The sequence below is a fragment of the Fringilla coelebs genome, assembly GCF_963513975.1.
Source record: "Fringilla coelebs genome assembly, chromosome: 2".
Lineage (NCBI taxonomy): Eukaryota > Metazoa > Chordata > Aves > Passeriformes > Fringillidae > Fringilla > Fringilla coelebs.
In genome coordinates this window covers 2,524,171-2,541,313 of record NC_140029.1, presented here as the reverse complement: position 1 = coordinate 2,541,313, position 17,143 = coordinate 2,524,171, and the positions used below count along the sequence as shown (strand labels likewise).

At 39.3% G+C, this 17,143-nt stretch overlaps 1 protein-coding gene across 1 annotated transcript in view; it reads left to right on the top strand.

Moving 5' to 3' along the window:
• The window catches only part of HLCS (holocarboxylase synthetase), a gene marked incomplete at its 5' end in the record, with an annotated part of 146,251 nt that overhangs the window by 116,534 nt on the left and 12,574 nt on the right, over positions 1-17,143 (top strand). The window lies entirely within an intron of this gene.

Below are 17,143 nucleotides of genomic sequence, written 5' to 3'. Positions count from 1 at the left end.
TATTCCACATATTTATTCCTTTTATTAATTTATTTCCCAGCAGTTTTGCATATCTGTGTCTGTAACTTCCCATTTAAGTCATTCCTCCTCATTTTTCTCCTTCTCCAGCCAAAGGAATTCCTTGCTACATAATGCCCTGATCAAACCTCACTTTTTCATTTTAAATAAAACACCACCTCCCAACACCTGGTTTTTTTAGAAATGGGTTGGCAAAGCTGAATGAGAAAGTTTCTTTCCTTTACAGCTGAGTAATGCACAAAAAAAAATAAAAATAGGTGAAGGAGGACCCAGAGATCTGCCAGGTGGTTCAGAAATTAATTTCTGATTTTAGTTATTACTCCATGAGTATTGATTCCCCTTTTTCCTGTCCCTCCAGCCCTTGGAATTGTCTCCCTGATTCTTGTTGGATCCTTCAGGTCCTGCAGGGCCTCTCTGAGCTCACCCCAAAGCTTCTCCTCTCCAGGCTGAACAATCCCAATTTTTTCAACCTTTCCTAAACCTAAAAATGGTTTACAGTGATCCAGAATTGGAGTTTTATTTGCTTTTAGTCAGGGCTTGAAGCAATTCCTGGGTTTGGTGAGGCAATGCAAGAATCAAAGACATTTTTTTCTTTTTTGCTCTTTGGGATATCCAGATTTCATCCTCTGCCACGTGCAGATGTCAGGATGCCAAAAATCCAAGATAAATTTACTTTCCAACCCATTGATTTGTACATATTTGATTTGTACAACATTTTATTCTTTCTGAGTATATTTTAACCTCTCAGAAGTAGGAACTTTAAGCTTTCCAATGTGAAAAATTTGAATTAACAACATTACCTGGGGACATTTGGGATTTATTTTGTGCCCACCTTGACAAAAGAAATCCCTTTTTTTGGGGCTTTGAGTGGCAGCTGTATTTTTTCTTTTCTGCTCTTTGGGATATCCAGATTTCATCCTCTATAACTTGCAGAGTGTCAAGATGCCAAAATTCAAAATAAATTTACTTTCCAACCCAAATCTTCTGTGATTCTGTGGTGACCCATCCACCACCTCTCAGGAGGATTTGTACATCTTTTATTTGTACAACATTTTATCCTTTCTGGGCATATTTTAACCTCTCAGAAGTAGGAATTTCCAGCTTTCCAATGTGAAAAATTTGAATTACCAACATTGCCTGAGGACTTTTGGGTTTGGTTTTTTTTTTTCCCACCTTGACAAAATAAATCCCTTTTTTGGGGCTTTGAGTGGCAGCTGTATTTTTTTCTTTTCTGCTCTTTGGGATATCCAGGTTTCATCCTCTCTTAGATACAGATGTCAAGATGCCAAAATTCAAAATAAATTTACTTTCCAACCCAAACGTTCTGTGCTGACCCACCCACCACCTCTCAGGAAGAATTGTACATCTTTTATTTGTACAAAATTTTATTCTTTCTGAGCATATTTTAACCTCTCAGAAGTAGAACTTCCAGCTTTTCTTGCATTTGAAAAATCTGAATTAACAACATTGCCTGGGGACTTTTGGGTTTGGTTTTTTTTTTCCCCACCTTGACAAAAGAAATCCCTTTTTGGGGTTTTGAGTAGGAGCTGTATTTTTTTCTTTTCTGCTCTTTGGGATATCCAGATTTCATCCTCTATGACATGCAGATGTCAAGATGCCAAAATTCAAAATAAATTTACTTTCCAATCAAAATCTTCTGTGATTCTGTGGTGACCCACCCACCACCTCTCAGGAGGATTTGTACATATTTGATTTGTACAAAATTTTATTCTTTCTGGGCATATTTTAACCTCTCAGAAGTAGAACTTCCAGCTTTCCAATGTGAAAAATTTGAATTAACAACATTACCTGAGGACATTTGGGATTTATTTTTTGTCCACCTTGACAAAAGAAATCCCTTTTTTGGAGCTTTGAGTAGCAACATTTTTTTTTTTCTTTTCTGCTCTTTGGGATATCCAGATTTCATCCTCTATTACCTGCAGATGCCAAGATGCCAAAATTCAAAATAAATTTACTTTCCAACCCAAATCTTCTGTGATTCTGTGGTGACCCACCCACCACCTCTCAGGAGGATTTTTACATCTTTTATTTGTACAACATTTTATTCTTTCTGGGCATATTTTAACCTCTCAGAAGTAGAACTTCCAGCTTTCCAATGTGAAAAATCTGTATTACCAGCATTACCTGAGGACATTTGGGATTTATTTTTTGCTTACCTTGACAAGGGAAATCCCTTTTTTGGAGCTTTGAGTAGCAACATTTTTTTTTTCTTTTCTGCTCTTTGGGATATCCAGATTTCATCCTCTATTACCTGCAGATGCCAAGATGCCAAAATTCAAGATAAATTTATTTTCCAACCCAAACCTTCTGTGGTGACCCACCCACCACCTCTCAGGATAAGAATCATTTGTACTTATTTTATTTGTACAATATTTTATTCTCCACCTCTCAGAAGTAGGAACTTCCAGCTTTCCAATGTGCAGAATTTGAATTAACAACTTTTGGGATTTTGGGGTTTTTTTGCCCACCTTGACAAAAGAAATCCCTTTCTTGGGGCTTTGAGCAGCAGCTCTATTTGGTGTGAGTCTGTGGTTAAAATCCACATTATTCTGATGGCTGTTGATGATGCTGTGGCCAGCAGAAAGCAACTTCCTTATTTTGAAATCCATTTTTAATCAGCCATGAAATGAATTATTGGGAGTCTGCCCTGGACTCCCTCAGCCCAAAAAGGAGGAGGTTTGAAAATTTCACAACTGATTTGGAAACAGAACTCTGCTGTCCTGGATTCAGCTGCTTCAGAGAGTTAGAGGAGCTCTGGGCTTTAATTCTGAATTTAGAAATCTTGTGGTTGCTCTTGGCACTGGCAGGGATGGAACTCTGCTGCTTGAGGAGAGATTTTTTTGTGTTTTAATTCTCATTTCTGTGGCTGCAGAGGCAGCTGAGCTCAGCTATTGTCCTGAATGCACCATGAGAAAAGCAGTGGATTTTTCTGGATTGTTCTCTCTTCGCATGAGCTGTGACTTGAAATCAGGAAAAAAAATCTGTTCTTCTTTCAGAAGGAAATTCTGTGTAGGGATGTTGGGGATAATGTTCATTTGTGTGTTTGAAAGGGAAAATGGCATTGGTAAAAATAATTGCTCCTTGAGAAATTCATTCCTCCTCTCAGAGAACAGCAGATTTTCTGGATCTCTCTTTCCTTTGAAAAATTATGAATATGGTAAACATCCCATCAGGTCTAATAATATTAAAAATAAAAATAGTTTATAATATTTTTATAATATTTTATAACAATTTTTATAATTGTTGTTTATTTAAATACATTTATTTATTAAAATATTCTTTAAAATAATATCCTAAACTTTACTTGGCAAAAAAAAAATTTGAGGTTTTAGCTACAGCTTTAGAGCTCAACTTCAACTAATAATTTCATTTTAAAACCAGCTCTCACTGAAACACTTTGAGACAAAAAAAGTACCTTTTTTCCCCCAAAGTTTGCATTAAACTTCTCCTTAATCTCTTACATTATAATTTATATAATTTATATTTACATTATTTATACATTATGTTTATGTATGTGGTTCTATATTTATGTTTATATATTATATTATATTATATTATATTATATTATATTATATTATATTATATTATATTATATTATATTATATTGCAGTAAATAGAATATAACATAATACAATATGATATGTTAATAATATAAACCTAAATAAACATAAATACAGAACAACATAAATAAAAATAATGTATAAATAATGTAAATATAAATTATAATGTAAGAGATTAAGGAGAAGTTTAATGCAAACTTTGGGGGAAAAAAGGTACTTTTTTTGTCTCATAATTATATTATATTATATTGCCATAAATAGAATATAACATAATACAATATGATATGTTATGATATAATATAATATAATATAATATAATATAATATAATATAATATAATATAATATAATATAATATAATATAATATAATATAATATAATATAATATAATATAATATAATATAATATAATATATAAAACCTATTACATTATATTATATAACATCACATCACGTTAATTATATTATTTTATATATTAAATTTCTCAGTGTTCCACCTCCATTTTTTATTAGAGAAGGATTAAAAACCTGGTACTTTGTCTGTGGGAGTTTTTTGATTAAATTCTGGCTTTATTGACACGGAAGGAACGGGGTGTTTTGATTACTTTTACACAGCCAAAATGTTATTAATCCTTTTTTTTTTTCCAAAGATTTCATGCATCACCATTCTTAATGGAAAAAAAGCCATGCAAGGGAAATAATTGTGCTTTAGCTGCCAATTTATGAAGCCACAATAGGGAAAAATTTAGGAAGATTTGACTGCAGGCCAAGTAATGTGTCCAATAAGCGCCTCAGGGATGATGTTTGTACCATACATGGCCCAAAATTCAGAATATCCACCAGCTTTTAGAGCTTTTAAGACCTTCTGTGTGTATTTTTCAATGCATTTTTCAAAATTTCAATTAATTAATTAATTTTTCATGAAATCAATTAAATTTTTCAATTAAACGGTGAGAGATGAGAATTTGGACATTGAGCCTCACGTGCTTTTGGCCAAGGAAAATTGAGGTCATGGAGAAATTTGTCTGAAATTTGAGTTCATTGTCTTGAAATAGGATTTTTCAGAAAGAGGATTGAACTCATTGACAGGAGCACAAGAAATGGCAGGGTGAAATGGTGCTGCCTTTTGTTTTAGTGTAGGAAAACTCGTGTGTGCCTTCAGAAAGAGGAGAATAATTCAAATTATTTTCCAGTTAGCACTGGATGAAGAAAATGGGAATTTGCTGGGAATTTTGAGCACAATGGATGTTGCAGGCAGAAAAGAAAAGAAATTAAAGCAAATCATGGATTTGGGGTTCTCCTAAGAATAAATTACTTCTGTGATTTTAGGTATTGATGAAACTTTTCATAATAATAATAATAATAAGAAGAATATATAATATATATAATAATAATATATATAATATATTATTATATTAATAATTATATATTATATAATATAATATATATAATAAGAAGAAGATGAAGAAAGGAAAAATATTAATTTAAATAAGGAAAGTAATTATTATTAATAATTTTTGAGGTCTTTCACAGTTCCTTCTGTGATTTTAGGTATTGATGAAACTTTTCATAATAATAAGAATAATATATAATAATATATAATATATAATATATAATATATATTATATATTATTATTAATATAATATAATGTAATATAATATAATAATAATAAGAAGAAGAAAGGAAAAATATTAATTTAAATAAGGAGAGTAATTGTTATTACTAATTTTTGAGGTCTTCCACAGTTCCCTCTGTGATTTTAAGTATTGATGAAACTTTTAATATTAATAATATAAAGGGAAAAAATTAATTTAAGTGAGGAAAATAATTTTTATTACTGATTTTTTAAGGTCTTTCACAGTTCCTTCTGTGATTTTAAGTATTGATGAAACTTTTCATGAGAATGAGATAAAGGAAAAAATATTAATTTTAATGAAGGAAAATAATTGTTCTTACTAATTTTTAAGGTCTTTCACAGTTCCTTCTGGGATTTGAAGTATTGCTGAAACTTTAATAATAACAAGATAAAGGAAAAAATTAATTTAAATGAGGAAAATAATTGTTAATAATTATTTAGGTCTTTCACAGTTCCTTCTGGGACTTTAACTATTGATGAAACTTTTAATAATAATAATAAGATAAAGGGAAAAATATTAATTTAAATAAGGAAAATAATTGTTACAAACTAATTTTTAGGTCTTTCACAGTTCCTTCTGTGACTTTAATTATTGATGAAATTTCAAGTAAGATAAAGGAGAAAACGAATAATTTAAAGAAGTGGAAAATTTGTGAAATGAGGGAGTTATTTCTTGACTTGAAATAAAAAGATAAAAAAATTAATTTAAATAAGAAAAATAATTATTGCTACTAATTTTTGAGGTCTTTCACAGTTCCTTCTGTGATTTCAAGTATTGATGAAACTTTAATAATAACAAGATCTAAGAAAAAATTAATTTAAATGAGGAAAATAATTGTTACTAATTATTTAGATCTTTCACAATTCCTTGTGTGATTTTCAGTATTGATGACATTTTTAATAAGAACAAGATAAAGGAAAATCTATTCATTTAAAGAAGTGAAAATTTGTAATTTTTAGGTCTTTCACAATTCCTTCTGTGATTTTAAGTATTGATGAAACTTTTAATATTAAGATAAAGGCAAAAATATTAATTAAAATAAGGAAAATAATTATTTCTAGTTTTTAAGGTCTTTCACAGTTCCTTGTGTGATTTTAAGTATTGATGAAACTTTTAATATTAATAAGATAAAGGAAAAAATATTAATTAAAATAAGGAAAATAAATATTTTTTATTTTTAAGGTCTCTCACAGTTCCTTCTGTGATTTTAAGTATTGATGAAACTTAATAAGATAAAGGAAAAAATATTAATTAAAAAAGGAAAATAATTATTTCTAATTTTTAAGGTCTCTCACAGTTCCTTCTGTGATTTTAAGTATTGATGAAACTTAATAAGATAAAGGAAAAAATATTAATTAAAATAAGGAAAATAAATATTTTTAATTTTTAAGGTCTTTCACAGTTCCTTCTGTGATTTTAAGTATTGATGAAACTTAATAAGATAAAGGAAAAAATATTAATTAAAATAAGGAAAACAAATATTTCTAATTTTTAAGGTCTCTCACAGTTACTTCTGTGATTTTAAGTATTGATGAAACAATAAGATAAAGGAAAAAATATTAATTAAAATAAGGAAAATAAATATTATTAATTTTTAAGGTCTTTCACAGTTCCTTCTGTGATTTTAAGTATTGAAACTTTTAATAAGACAAAGGAAAAAAATTAATTTAAATGAGTAAAATAATTGTCACTAATTTTTTAAGTCTTTCACAGTTCCTTAACAAGGAATAGAATTTTTTTGTAGTTGAAATACTTGAATTTTTCCCACTTTGCAAGGCTCTGGGAAGGATCCTGGGAGGGCACCTTGCACAATTCTTATTTGTGCTGGTTTTAATTCCCATCTAATTCCAGTGTGTCCAGTTTTACATCCTGGGGTGGCTCTTTGGGAATAACTTCAGCCCCTCTCTGCTCCAGCACAGCAGCTCCTTCCCACCCTCTGTGTTTTCTGCCAGGAAATGAAGTGATGTCCTCAGAAACTGCAGAGATTTTCATCAGGAAATGCAATCACCCAGACTAGAAACCGGCCAGAAAATCACATTAAAATCTCTGTGTGTACAGAAAGTTCTCACTTGGCTTTTTGTTATCCTCAGGGAGGAGGAATAATGAGGAATATTGGATAAATGCACCTTGCCCACGGGTTACTCCTGAGATCCTCGTGTTTGTGATGCCTCGCTGTGAGGGGTCACATATTCACAATTAGTGGAGCCAGTGCTGATTTAAAAGAGATTTGGTGTTTTCCTGAAGTGTTTCTGGCACTGCTGCATTGGGCTGGTGTTGAGATTTTCCTCTGGAAGTGCCCAAATCTGAGCGTTCTTAAAGCGACTCAGAATGATGGGATGGGCTGGGCTGGGAGGGACCTTTGGAGGTCACCCAGTGCCACCCCTGCCACTGATGCCTCAGGTTTGAGCTTTTCTGTTTTTCAGGTTCTGTGCTGCTCTAGTGTGTGGGTCTGGGTTCATATTATGGGATGGTGAGCTCTGTGCACAGAGCAGGGAGACAAAACAATTCCTGCTCCAGCTGGGGACAGTGGTATTTTCTGGGTCCCCCATCGTTGGGAGGAATGAAGGACCTGACTCCACATTCTCAGAAGGACAATTTATTATTTTATGACACTATATCATATTAAAGAATGCTATACTAAACTATACTAAAGAACACAGAAAGGATACAGAAAGAAGGCTAAAAGATAATAATGAAAACTTGTGACTCTCTCCAGAGCCCTGACACAGCTTGGCCCTGACTGGCCAAAGAGTGAAAACAACTCACATGTTGGATAAACAATCTCCAACCACATTCCAAAGCAGCAAAACACAGCAGAAGCAAATGAGATAAGAATTGTTTTCATTTTCTCTGAGGCTTCTCAGCTTCCCAGGAGAGAAATCCTGGGTGAAGGGATTGTTCAGGGAATGTGATGGTGACAGGGCACCAAGGACAAATGAGCCAAATCTCAGCCAGGAGCACAAACCCCGTGGGCTGGAGAGAGAAAAACAAGCAGGGTGGGACTGCAGGGGCTGAAGCTGGGATGGGACAATGAACTGCAAGGTGCAAATGGAGCAGAGCTGATCCCAGGGAGAGACCCCGTGCCCGGCCGGGCATTTTGGGGCCGTTTTGGGTCATCTTGGGTGCAGCCCTGGCTGGGCTCTGGTGCTGCCCCAGGTGGGTCCATGCAGGAGATCCTTTGGATAAATCCCTGCTTTGTTCTTTAGCTCTGCCCAGCCTCTGTTCTCTGCCTCACCATGGCAGGGACACCTCCCACTGTCCCAGGCTGCTCCAGTCCCAGTGTCCAGCCTGGCCTTGGGCACTGCCACGGATCCAGGGGCAGCCCCAGCTGCTCTGAGAATTCTATTCCAGGGTCTCCCCACCCTCTCAGGGAGGAAACTTTTCCTAATATCTGATCTAAACCTGTAGTTATTCAGTGTGAAGCCATTCCCTGTGTGCTGTCCCTGCATCCCCTGGAAATTGTCTCTCTCCAGGTTTCCTGGGGCTCCTCCAGGCCCTGCAAGGCCACCCTGAGCTCAGCCCAAAGCTTCTCCTGTGCAGGTGAGCAATGCCAGCTGTGCCAGCCTTTCCTGCCAGCAGAGCTGCTCCAGCCCTCTGCTCATCCTGGAGCCTCCTCTGGGCTCTGCAGCAGCTCCAGCTCCTCCAGGGCTGGGGCAGGTCCAGATCTCCCCCCCAAATCCTTCTCCCAGGGCTGCTCCAACTGCTCATCCCAGCCTGGATGGATCCCAGGGGTTGCCCCATCCCAGGGTCAGGCCCTCACACCTGGTTTTGTTGATTCGTTTGGTGTTCCCAGCCCCAGTCCCGAGGCTGTGCCACTGACCTGGGGTGAATCCCTGCTGAAGGTGCCATCCCCACATCCTGCACTGGGCTGGCAGTGCCAGCTGTGCCTGGGCTGTGTCCCACTGCCAGCTGGGGATTTCAGCTCTGGGTTTCTCTGGGTCTGGATTGAAGGCACTTGAGATGGTGTTTCATGTTCACACTCAGGTGTTTATTATTTCTTATCAGTGAAACAGTCTCACTGCTGTGAGTTCTGCAGCTTTTCATTAGAAGGCACAAAATGCCCAACAATCTCTTGTTCCAAGGACTTTTAAGACTGAACTATCCAATGAAGAACTGACACCTGGATTATTTTCCCTTTTACCCCAATAACTGATCCCACAGAGCTGCAATGGGGACTTTTCTGCCCAGTTACAAAATGCCACCCAAACCCATGGAGAAGGAGGAAGAAGAAGGTGAAGAAGAAACCCAGGACCACACCCTGTGCCCTCCATCTTGCTTCCATCCACAACAGACTAAAAACCCCAAACCCTCAATTTCTCACCCAGTGACACACCTGCACTGCTCTCTATAATCTATTTCACACTTCTGTGGATTCCAGTCTATTCTGGAGTCCAGGAAACTTTCTCCATGAGTGAGGGTCAGAGTCAGTGCTGCCCTGGGGGTCAGGGCACCCCAGAGCAGACACAGAAATATTCCCTGTGGTGCCCTGGATTTCCACAGGGCAGTTCTCTTCTGTGCATGGTTTTGACCTCAGACAAGAAGGGCTGGATCTGGCTTTGATCAATGCGTTTATAAATTTTATTTCAGCCTGATGATTCTGCTCTTACCATGTTATGCAAAATAAATTTCACTGCATTCTGGTAAATCTTCTGTTTCTTAAATCTTGGCACTGGAGTTTTATTTCCTAACAAAATCTGTTTCGTTCCCTTTTGTCCCATGTTCACTCTTGGCTTCAGGTAGCTTTTTCAGTAAGGGTATGAATTGAAAAGATTACTTATTAGATGGGGAAAAAAATGAAATAAATTGTTCAAAACAAGTTTTTGCTTTTCAAATTAAAAATTGAAACAAACTCCTAAACTCTCCTCACATCTCCCGTGGAAACGCCCTCCTTTACTGTAACTTTGTGGTCTTGATGATATTCACAGAGAAACTGATTTACTGAATAAAGAAGTTGTTTAAGTTTGCAGTTTTGGAACATGACCAGTGTGTCTGAACCCAGGTTTCAAATTTTACTGGCATTTTGTTGGCAAACTAATTTTTTGGAGTCCTTTCTTATTTGGGTATGTTTCCTGACACCTCTGCCTGTATGGTGCTGTGTTCAAATTCTCTTTTTGTTTTTCAAGAGGAAAAGCCAATGAACATAGACAAAGGACTAATTATAAAATATCAGGTAAAAAAATAGACGAGAAAATTACCAGATGAAAAATGCAGTGAGCAGAGGGGAAAATAAAAAAAGAGGATTTCATGGTAGAGTTCTGTGCAGCAGCCCCTGATTCTCCAAGCAATTCCAGCAGCAAAGCATGAACCATTCCCAGTTCATAATGCCATCATTTCAGTCAAGCATGGGTGGTTAAAAAGAGGTGATTTAGTCTTCCCTTCTCTCCCCTGGCATCTTTTGCTCTTGCTTCCCCTTTGCCAAGAGCAGCTTTCATTCCTGGAGAGCTGCAGAACATCTCAGGTGGCTTTGCCCTGCTCCCAGCCCTCCTCCATCCTGCATTTTCCCTGGAGCTGGATTGTTGTTATTGCCCTGCTGGAGGATTTACCCAGCCAGCCAAAGGCTCTGGGAGCTCCTCACCCACGTCATCCATTCAGGAGAATATTCCTTGCTGGAAATGCCCTGTCTAGTTCAGGACAATCTTCTTTTTGTAGCATTTCTTGAGGTAACAAGGAACCAGCTGTGCAAGGTTGCAGTGCTTTTTCAGCTTTCCCCGTGGCTGGGATATTGTAATCCCTTTAATGCTTTTCCTCTCTGCTGCAGGACTTTGGTGTATCCAAGGAGTTCAAGGAGAATTTGACATTAATGGCCCTTTCTGTGCTGGCTCTGCTGTGGGGAACCCACTAGAAAGTGAAAGGAGCAATGAATTTTTGCTTTAGAACAGAAGAGTGCATTCATTTCAAGGGGCATTCTGGTAAATGTGTTTTCTTGCTGGATTTAGGCAGAGTTTTAAGTGAGATTTCTGTCATTTAAATCAGCCTGAGTTGGATTAACAGCTGAGGTGTTCTTGACTCAGCTGGGGGAGTCAATCTGCTGGGAGCACCTGGTTGTGTGCAAAATGCCTCATGGAGAGTGGAGGATGGAGAAATGTCAATATTTAGGCTTGTAAGAGAGTGTGCAAATGGCTTTAGGATCCTGCCTGGGAGATGGGCTTCCAGTGACCACCACTGGGGCTGAATCACTGATTTAACAGTCACAATGGCTGATTTCTGATTCCAGCCAGACCTGAATGTCTGCTGGAAACACCAGAGGTGCCAAGTTCATTTTCTGGAGTCAAGAATCCCTGAAGGTCTCAGTTCCTGTGCATTTTTTGGAGTCAAGAATCCCTGAAGGTCTCTAGTCCAAACTCTTTCTTTTAAGCAGAGTCAGCAATGAATCCTGACCAGCTTGATAAAGGCTTTTTCCAGTCAGGTCTGGAAAAACTCCACATCCTCCTGCAGGGTTTAGTTATCCCCCCAGCTCGGTGTTACTCACAAGCTGGCTGGATGTGTGTGCCATTTCCTCCTGAATTCCCTCCTTTCCTTCACCTCTTATTAAACTTATGAAGACATTAAATAGGACAAGTCTTGGAGAACCCCCTGAGGGTCTGCACTTGTATCCAGCTCGCAGCTGGAGTACAAAGCAGGATTTTCAATCCCAGAATCCAGACCCTTTCTGCTCAAGGACACAGGGATGTTTGAAACAAGAGCTTGGAGATGTTTTCCCTCTCGGTGTGGCAGCACCCTGATGTCCCTGACTGTGAGGATGGGAGAGCTGGATGTGCCCTCAGCACTCTCAGATCCATCCCCTCTGCTCTCACCACCCTGACTGATTTCCCAAGGGATTTATGAGATCAATTCTTTCCTACTGCTGGTGCTTCCTCTTCTCCCTCAGCCCTGTGGGAAGTCCTGGAAGACTTTGTGGGTGAAGACCTGGCCAAAGAATTCCTTGAGTAGCTCAGCCTTAGGTGTATCCATGGTGTTTCAGCCTCAGTCAGCTGACACCCCACATTTTCCTCTTTTTTTTTAATCACATTCCAGTAGAAATTCTTGTTGCCATTTTTTCTCCCCAGTCTCTAATACAATTGAGCTTTCCATTCTCTGGACCCTATTTCTGCATTTCTCCTTTGTAGCATTCCTCCTTGCTTCCACCTTTTTTTTGGACATCCTTTTACCCTCTTGGATTCCCTTTTTTAGCCAAAGCAGCCTCTGCTCACGTCCTTATTTTCCTCAGCATTGTGACAGGCTTATTTTGGGGGGCAGGGAGATCAGTAAAGATCAGATCTTCTGAGCTCCTTTGCCCCTCAGAGATGTCACCCATGAGATCCCATCTACCAAATAAACTGAGCCCAGGCTTTGTTCATCCTCAAAACTTCCTGATTTGGAAGGCATGCTGTCATTCCCAGCGTGGTGTCACTCACAGCAGCTGCTCTTCTGGGGTCAATAACAACATTTATTTTGTATTTGATAGAATCATAGAATGGTTTGGGTTGGAAGGGACATCAAAGATTGTCCAGTTTCATCCATGGCATGGGGCAGGGACACCTTCCCCTGTGCCAGGCTGCTCCAGCCTGGCCTTGGGCACTGCCAGGGATCCAGGGGCAGCCACAGCTGCTCTGGGAATTCTTTCAGGGCCTCCCCACCTTCCTAGAGAAATATTTTTTCCCAATCTCTAATCCAAACCTACTCTCATTCATGGTGTCTTCTCCTCTAACTGTTGCCCACCAACCTAAATAATTCTGGAATTCGTTGATTTGACTAAAATTGAAAGGGTTTGGGTTTTTTGCTTTTGTTTTTTTTGTTTGGGGTTTTTTTTGGGGTTGCTTTTACAATACTCTCTAAGAGTATTGTAAATCCCACTCTTTGAGAGTGGGATTTTCAGGCAAGGAACTTGAAGGGAAGGGGCAAATCTGCCCATAACTCTTGTGCCCAGGTATTTGAACATCTGGAATGCACTGCTGGCTGTGGTAATGCCTCTGCAATACTGTAACACAGCAGGATGCTTTAATGGGAGTTTCAACCTTAAACCCACAACATCAATGAAATTTATAGCTGTTAACATTAGTCAAACATGGTTTTGGGGGTTTCAGGTCCCATTTTATGTTCATGCAGGATGAAAAGTCGTTGTGTTGGCGGGAGAGTCCTCCTTACACTCCTAATTTCTGTAAAATAATTAAATATTGTTTATTACTCTTGTCAGCACTCTTAGTATGCACTACAGGGTGGGGAGGAGGGTATTTGTATAAAAAACTGTGCTAGAACCTCTCACTATTTCAGCTGAATGCCAAAAGTGCCTTGCTCACATTTTGGAAAGTACCACAAAAATGTTCAAAAAAGAAGGAAAAGTTTACATAAAATTCCAGTATCATCTTCTATGATCATATAGATGTCATCTGATATTCTTCCTGATGGGTAAATTTATTTTCATGTTGCCATAATCTTATATCTCATTTTGGTTTTTTGGAATTAATACCCAGAGCATGATGGTTAAAGAGAAAAAAAAGAAAACAACAAAAAAAAAAGATCATTTCTTGAAGGAAAAGATTTCAGGGAGGGGGGAAATGTGGTGAGCACTGTGATTAAGGCACTCTGCAGAGAAATGAAATTGTTAAATCTGCAACTGATTAAGTTGAAAGAGAAGAAGGGAAGTCAATATGTAAAAAAGTGCACGTACAGTTAATCTTTCTGGTAAGGAAAATCCAAGTTGTTTCTCCCAGAGAAGAAAAAAAAAAACCCCACCAAACCAACAAGCACACCCCATGCTCTGAGCTCTGAGGCTGTGGAAGGCAGGCAGGAGGCTGTGTGCAGAATTTTATTATCATTGGCTTCATGTTAATTCCAGCACAATCTCAGGAAGCAGTAAAAAATCAATCTGGGTGTATCAGTCTGGGAATTAACAACTTCCCCACGTTGTGTCCTTTAAGGAATTTCTTTGTGGCCCTTGGAAGTCCAGCCTCACTCAGCCTCTCCATGTAATCAGTTGTTACCTGCTGCCAAGTCTCCAAGGGCTGCATCATCTGTTCTCCTAATTGTATCTCTTTGGTGCAGAAGCCTGTGTTTTGCATTCCTAATTAGCTTTTTTTCCTGCTCTGTTTATTTTCCTCCCCTCGTGGCAGCACGTGATTTTTATTTTTTAAATTTTTTTTTTCATTATTTAAAAACAGATACATGAATGGAGAAGCAGCAGAGATCCATGTGTTTCAACAAAGCCTGTAATTTCCTCCTAACTGTGGGTCCAAGTTTAAATTGGATTTTTATGTCGTAAAAGCAAGGACTTGGTGTTGTAATCAGGCTGCTCCCAGAAGACAGGGATGGAACCTCCTGAGCTTTGGGGGATTTTCCCTCTGAGGGGCTGGAGTGTGTCCAGGGAAGAGAAGGATCTGGAAAACACAACCTGGGAGGAGCAGCTGAGGGAGATGGGAAAGGGAGATCTGGAGAAAAGGGGATCAGGGGGAGCTCAGGGCAGGAGGGGCAGCGAGGGAGGGCTGGTGAAAGGGAAAGGAGGAGAGGAAATGGCCTCAAATGGCACCAGGGCAGGCTCAGGTTGGAGACTGGGACAGAAAATGTCCCTGGCAGAGTGGTCAGGCCTTGGCAGGAGCTGCCCAGGGAGGTTTGGAGTGCCTGGAATTGTCCCAGAGCAGCCTGGATGTGGCCTTGGGGACAGGGACAGGGTTTGGGGTGATGGCACTGGGGGATCCTGGGGGGCTCTTCCAGCCTTGAAGATTCTGGGACTTAGTGTCAGGAGGTAAAATTTCCTGCTAAAGGTGGTGGATAGGTGGGCCTGGTGTCAGCATGTGATCCACAGAGGAGACAATTCCCAAGGTGTGTTTCATGGCAGGTGCCTGGCAAAGAGATTTTCTGGCCTTTGATGGCATCTCCATGACTCAGGAATAACGTGGGGAAACATCCTGGGGCCTGGACCAGCTCCTGCTGGTTTGTGTGACCCTACCCAGGGCAGGGGGTGCAACTGGATCATCTTTAAGGTCCCTTCCAAGCCAAACCATTCCAGGATTCTGTGGTTTGTAATCAGCAAAGGCATTTTTGATCCAGACTTTGCTTGGGCAAAGTAGAATCCCAGAATCCCTGGGTTGGGAGAGACCTTCAAGGCCATCGAGTCCAGCCCAGCCCCACCAGCTCAGCTGAGCCCTGGCCCCCAGTGCCACATCCAGGCTTTGTTAAACACACCCAGGGATGGGCACTCCACCACCTCCCCGGGCAGCCATTCCAGAACTTTCTCACCCTTGCTGCAAAACCTTTTCCCTGCTCTCCAGCCTGTATTTCCCTTGGTGCAGCTCAGGCTGTGTGCTCTGGCTGTGTCAGTGCTGCTGCAGACAGAGCCCAGCCCAGCTGAGCACAGGCACCTTTCAGGAGCTGGGCAGGGCCATGAGGGCAGCCCTGAGTCTCCTTTTCTCCAGGCTGAGCACCCCCAGCTCCCTCAGGGCTCCTCTCAGGGTTTGTGTTCCCAGCCCCTCTGGATGTGCTCAGTGTCCCAAGGTCCTTCCTAAATTTGAGGCCATTTCCTCTCCTCCTTTCCCTTGGGACAGGGCAGCAGAGCCCAACCCCCCTCAGTGCCCCTCCTGTCAGGAGCTGTGCAGAGCAATTCCCAGAATTCCAGAATTCCCAGAATGACCAGGTTGGGAGAGACCTTCAAGGCCATCGAGTCCAGCCCAGCCCCACCAGCTCAGCTGAGCCCTGGCCCCCAGTGCCACATCCAGGCTTTGTTAAACACACCCAGGGATGGGCACTCCACCACCTCCCCGGGCAGCCATTCCAGAACTTTCTCACCCTTGCTGGAAAAAACCTTTTCCCTGCTGTCCAACCTGAATTGTGCCAGGAATTTGGAAGATGCTCTGAAATCTCTGGGTTTCCTGCATTTTGGTGCTGCCCCAGCCCCAGGAGTTGCTGGTGTTGAACAGCTCCCAAACCCATCTGAATTCAGGGGAATTGTTGGTTTTCTCAGCTGTTACAAAGATGGGGCAACTGAGAGGTGTTTGAAAAGATTTTATTATGAGTCTCAAACGGTGACATACAAGAGATGTAACACTCAATGCTGTTCCATCAGAAGCCAACCTGTTTCTTAATTACAACACTTAATTAATTTTTTAAATTTAAACTTATGAACTATTATGTGTTTAAACTTATTAACTTTTACCACACAATACCACTATGACTTCTAACACAAATTACCTATATTTTTCCTTACATAGCCTTGCTACAATGCATTTTTCACAGGTCTAGTTCTTAATTACAATACTTAATTAATGTTTTTAATTTAAACTTATGAACTATTATGTATTTAAACTTATTAACTTTTACCACACAATGCCACTATGACTTCTAACCCAAATTACCTGTATTTTTCCTTACATAGCCTTACTACAATGCATCTGTCACAGGTCTAATTCTTAATTACAATACTTAATTAATTTTTTTAATTTAAACTTATCAACTATTATGTATTTAAACTTATTAACTTTTACCACACAATGCCATATTACTTCTAACACAAATTACCTGTATTTTTCATTACATAGCCTTACTACAATACACCTTTCACAGTTCTAATTCCCTAAAATACCTACTCATTTTACAAAACCATATTTTAAAACTGATTTACACCCTATCTCAGTATTTACATACAAATATACAGCACTACCTAAACTTTCTGTCAAATTGTAGAAATTCTTTACAAATCCATTTCTCACAGGAAATCATTGTGAATGGTGCTTTTTGCTCTGCTTTGGGCTGCCCTTCCCTCTGAGACAAGATTGCTTTTATAGGAATGAACAACACGGTGTTTGTGCCTGGGGGAGAAGCAAATTTCTGGGCTGGACATCCCTTTTTGGGCTTACCTCACAGGCAACATCTTGAATATGTTTTATCTCTGAAATCTTCCTGAAAATGTGAAATGGAGGAGGATCATGGTCCAGTTCAGAT